Source organism: Nannobrachium achirus (assembly GCF_963921795.1).
Source record: "Nannobrachium achirus genome assembly, chromosome: 4".
Taxonomy (NCBI): domain Eukaryota; kingdom Metazoa; phylum Chordata; class Actinopteri; order Myctophiformes; family Myctophidae; genus Nannobrachium; species Nannobrachium achirus.
Window position 1 is genome coordinate 42,070,031 of NC_137813.1, and position 6,007 is coordinate 42,076,037.

Below are 6,007 nucleotides of genomic sequence, written 5' to 3' on the forward strand. Positions count from 1 at the left end.
TCCATTCTCATTGAAATACATTGGCGGAATGGGGAATCCACTCTCATAGGTACTTTGGTGTGACCACACAGCCTTAGGGTGCCCTCACACCAAAATACCTGGAGTGGAATCCGCCAATGCATTTCAATGAGAACGGAGCGGTTTCATGCCAGTATAGGATTTCTGCAACAAAACAAAAAAACGCTCCATTCTCATTGAAATGCATTGGTGGATTCCACTCTAGGTATTTTGGTGTGTGGGCACCCTTACAAGCGAAAGTCCGGAATTCAAAATGTACTTGAGTAAAAGGATGAAAGTGTTGGCATCAAAATGTATGCCCTACTTATCAGCCAACACAGGGATGCTGACAGAACCCTCGCTCAAAACTCCAGGGCAAAAATCCACTCGTCCGAGACAGTTTGCCCTCCTGGCCCCCAAGTTGTGGAATAAACTCCCTGTCGCACTTAGAACAACGGACTCACTCGCTAGCTTTCGCCGTGGACTGAAGACTCACCTTTTCAGACTCCACCTAAACCCTTAGCACTACAGAAAAAGAATCAATGAATACATGAAGCTAGTTAGCATTTGTTTTTGTTTTTTAGGTTTTTTTCAGAACTTTGATTATATTGTGTTTTTTCTAGATAGATATCCATTTGCATTTGTTATATTGTTGATGATGTACTGACATATTATCTTGTTTATTATTGTGATGTTATCTGCTTATTGTAAGTCGCTTTGGATTAAAAGCGTCTGCTAAATGCCTAAACTGTAAACTGTAAACTGTACTTAAAGTACCAAAAGTACAAAATGGGGACGCCCTCTCCTCTCATCTTGATAAAAAAAGAAATCTATCCATTGTTCAAAAGAAATGCACCAAAAGTGTGACTGTGATCAACTCATCTCAGGGATCCATTTCCAAATCCTTTAGTGCCGTGGTTTTCAAATACTAATGTCAAGGACCCCCAAATTGATATGAAAAGGTTTTGTGTCAGGGGCCATCTGTGGATGTTCTCCCCGTGTCTCCTAGGGTAGATACCCTCACAAAAACATGCAGTAATCCTGGTCTCTATAATGCCAGCTGGGGCGCCTGATGGAGGGGAAAGGAACTGGTTGGAATAAATGTTCTTTCCGCGCGCTATGTCCTGGGGAAAGTATGTTTTGTAATAATAATACAAATCTACAAAGTAACTACTGACTAAAAGTGTCAAATAAATGTAGTGGTCTAGTGGAGTAAAAGTAGCCTACAATATTTGGATCCGAGATGTAGTGGAGTACGTAGTTGTACAAGTATTGGAAATTGGAAATACTCAAGTAAAGTACAAATGTAGTTTGTTACTTTACACCACTGCTGGAAAGTAGGGGCTAATAACAAAGTGTGGCACGATGTGAAGAAAGGTCTGAGCCCCATGGGACTTCACAGTGAAATGGGGTGCTGAAGAAGCACAAGCTAATTGTGGTACACAAGTGTTTATGGCAAAGATTAACCTGCAATGTGATATTTCAACCTCAGGCTCAGACTAATTGCTGTGTGACATGGATGATTTCTCTATAGACGATATGGCAGTGCTGTTAATACAATCGAAATTATACATTCAAGAAGTGTGGCTTTTCAAAAATAACATACTTACTGTCTGATATTCTGATTAATGATACACAGCCTCACAACGTTTGCTTGAAGCAGCCTCCTTATAATATTGCCCTCAAATCATTGCCTGAAAAGAACAATGCAACAATGAAATACTGTATGAAAGTGGAAAGCACGATGAGAAATAATCACATGTACAGTGCATGTCCCTGTTTCACTGTCTGTTACGATGTGGTATACAGAACACAAACACAATTAGACGTCTTAGGTTGTCATTCATGCCCCACACATATTGTAATATACATTGTATAACAAAACCGATCTCTGTCCAATGTCTTTGTCTGAAGATCACAGACAAAACATGCAAGGTGCAACCCTAGCCCTGGCCTGTACCCCTATTAATTTATAGCGCAGGGGTAAAGTACTTGCTCACTACCGTGGAATTGGCCTGTGGGGAGGGAAGCCGGGCGGAGAGGGTGATTTTTGTCACTGCATGTGCTCCAACGGGTTGGCAGGGCGGCACCTAGCTGTCAGCAGAGAGCAGAAGGACGGAGGCTCTACGTCCTCCTGATGGGGGCTCCACACTGGCTGGCAGGTGAGCGAGTAGGATACAACAGCAGTGACAACATACAGAAATGTGTGAGGGGAGGAATCAGCTGGCATAATGACTACATAGAAATGGTGCTATCCCATAACGAGCATTAGTGAGGACCAATTATACGAAGATATAGGCTGAAAATGGGTGATGTGCTACTTTAAGCAAGACACCACTATCTGTGCTTGTGACATACCAACACATATTCACCTCTGTTCCGTTTAAAAACAACAAAAAACTACAAGGGGTGCCCTGCATGGTGACTCACACAATAAGAGCACACACCACATAAATAAGCCAATGTACTGTAAAATGGTAAATGGTGCATTTATATAGCGCTTTTATCCAAGGCACTTTACATAGATTGTGTATTACATTCATCCATTCACACACACATTCATACGCCGATGGCGGCCGGAGGAAACCATGCAAGGCACCGACCAACCTGCTCACCGGGAGCAACTAGGGGTTCAGAGTCTTGCTCAAGGACTCTTCGACATTAACTAAGCGGGAGCCCGGATTCGAACTGGGAACCCTTCGGTAACCCTTTGTGCTCTAATGACGGTTTCTCTACCCCTGTAGGGGTCCTTTTGATGTGGTCGCCTAAGAGAAAGAAGAAAGATGTCATCATCTTTAATGGGTCTCATAAAGACATAAAGGGAGACAGGAGAGACAGCTTCCAGTTGATCGGAGTCCCCCAGGGGCCCTACTGTATATCCGTCCCCCTCCTGTTTTCACTGTATAACAACATTCGTATAGCCAATCTACAAGATTACAACGCATCACGTAACGACACTTTGTGAGCTTGTAGATCTGCAATTAGTGTTTAATTGAAGTATCTGCCTGACCAGTAGAGGACACTAGGGTTCATGTGGTTAATTTATTGTGTATTGTGGAAAGGGAGTGGCTTCTAAGTGAAAACTCAAATTGTCATCAATACTGCAGTCAAACCTTGTAGAAATAATTAACTCCACCAGGCTGAACACAAATGTTAAGAATGTGATTTAGTAGATACCGCACGCACTTGCACTTGCACGCACGCACGCACGCACGCACGCACGCACGCACGCACGCACATTTTGACTGTTGCTAGTGTTTTAAGCTAAAAGACACCAAAAATAGGCTACCCCTGTAGTGTCTGGCACACGGGATGCCATTGCCTCATGTTGAAGGAAGGTGAGTGGAAAGCTGTGTCCCCAATGGTGCAGTTAGTAAGTCACCTTTATAGAAAGGTCCCTGTTTTAAGTCCCATGACAATGAATGTGTTTGTGCAATTTTCACCACAGTTTTGGGGAACTTGAATGACTGTGATTCGTTTGTGCATAGGCTCGTGTGTCACACTGTGACACAGTGACTGCAGTACTATTAATATAAAGTCTCTGACCTCTAATGACATTCCTAGGGAGGGGTTCTTTGTGCTGTTTTCCGCTGTGGCGGCACTATCACTTCTCATGCTTTTGCACTGACGAAATACAGCGAAACATTTTTTTTTAATGGCCGGCCTGGACCGGCCGGGAATGGACCGGCCGGAGTTGTCCCTCTTTTCCCTGGAGGAGTACTGTAGATAGGTGCCAAAGTTTTGAGAAGAACTTGATATGACTATATACGGTAGATGACTGACCGACTGACTGATAGATAAATAATGAGGATAACATACGTGTGCTCGCTTTCAGCGAGCCCACAATTATGTTACACTGTATTTAATAATACCCTCTGTTTTGCGGTTTTCAATAAATCTTTTTTCTAGGGCTGGGATTAAAAAAAAATCTAATTAATTACAGGCTTTGTAATTAATTAATCACAATTAATCGCATTTTAATATTTGACCCGAGATTCATTTTCTTTTCAAGTAAAACACATTTTGTTGTACAAGTGAGTTTTTTAAATCTAAATTTCGCATCCACTGGGCCAAGCAAAGCGCTCTGATCGGCTACTTCTCCCTTTGCGTTTGTTGTCTCTTCTTGGTTGGTGCATCGCTATGATCGGTATGCCCGAAACTGAAGGTTCCGTGGTGCAAAAACTAAGTGCGATTAAAATGCGTTAATCTTTTTAATCACGTTCATTTTCTGTAATTAGTTAATCGCAATTAATCAGTTAAAGTCCTAGCCCTACTTTTTTCATCAAATGTTTTAAGGTCATGATTCACCAGCACCCTGGATGTCTGGCTGATCACCCTGGGCAAGATATGACTTCCGCTTGGTTCCAATATTTCTAGCGGAAGTGCTGCTTTTAGCGGATGTTACGTCATGCGGTGCGGGTCTGTTTACATTCCCCAGCGAAAAAACTAAAATAGATTGTAGATTTTTGTAACATCGCCTGAATCAATGTTTTTGTTTGTATATTGTTTATTGCGAGTGCAGCCGACGGAGCAGGAGACGTAGACCAGAGTTTTCCCAGCAGGGAATACGTTTGCAGGAACACCGCACTGTGAAAAAAATACAACTTCCGGGAAAATTCAGCCCCACCTCCTAGAACGGTCTCTGCCTTATATCTTGACCAGGCATTCTCTTCGCCGTTGAGTAAGCCTGGCTACGCGAAGCTACTGGCTGATGAGATGCTTAGACACAACAAAGACATAGGGCCAATGCAAATTTGAGCAGCACCTTTATCCAAAGACAGGAGATGAGAAGAGAAAAGAGAGAGAGAGAGAGAGAGAGAGAGAGAGAGAGAGAGAGAGAGAGAGAGAGAGAGAGCGAGAGAAGACCACACTGAGAAGATAATTATGACTGACAGTAATAGAAGACTACGGAGAGAGAAAATGGGGAGGGGTGAGAGTGCACACTGGCATACAGTCTAAAGGGAACTTGGAGTATTACTGTAATTGTGTGTTTAGGGTGTTTATGATGGTGAGGGTATTTTTTATAAATACTTTGGCTTAGTGAATATTATTTTACACTAGGATTTTTTATTTTATTTTTTTAACCTCATTACTTGTATTACAGACCCATTTAGTATCAAACGGTTTGCTATATGAGCTCCATAAATCTTGAAATTAAACACTGCAGTTCACATGACATTATGACAAGTCATGTGGACTCAACCGACCCAACAGCAGTATTTTGACATGAAGCTAAACTACACTTTTAGAGACGAGTTTAATTCGGTTCGGCTCTGTCGGCTGTTCGGTGCTCCCGAGATGTTGTGACCCCCCGACCTGAACCAAATTAAAGTCAGCTCTAAAAGTGGAGTATGCATCGGCCTTAGCCTAGCCAGCTAGACATCATCCCCACACATGTTAAAACCTATGGTTACTAGTTAGCTGCATTAGTATAGGCTGGCCCCAGGCTACATCGGCCTAGCTCTGTTCCATATAGCGTTAGTGGAACTCCACTAACGCTAGCGTTTGTGGAACTCCACTACTAACGCTATGGACCAGACCTAGCATCGGCCCTAACCCTACAATTATCCTAAACACAAAACCCCTAAAGTGAAACAAAGTCATAACTCCAAAATAATAACTTAAATAGTTGTATATATTGCAATAATGTGTTTTTGTCTCAAAATCCCAAGGCACACCTGGACTTGTCTCACGGGCCACGGCACACCAGTGTACCCCTGCACACCGTTTGGGAACCACTGATCTGCTGTGATTTCATCATAGGCACAAGGTCACAGACCCAAAGTCCTGAACACAATCACAGCCATGCTGATATACAGGTACAACGACAGCACAACCTTGAGTGTGATATTGCTTTTGTAGCTACAACCGTTCCACATGTGCTGTTTATTAGTTAACAATAAGCGGAAGCAGATTAGGATTCGCTTGTTTATTTAGTCAATTATCTGGCTCCGCCAACATCACATTAGTGGACTGGGATCAGACTGTTGCCATGTAACGCATAAACATT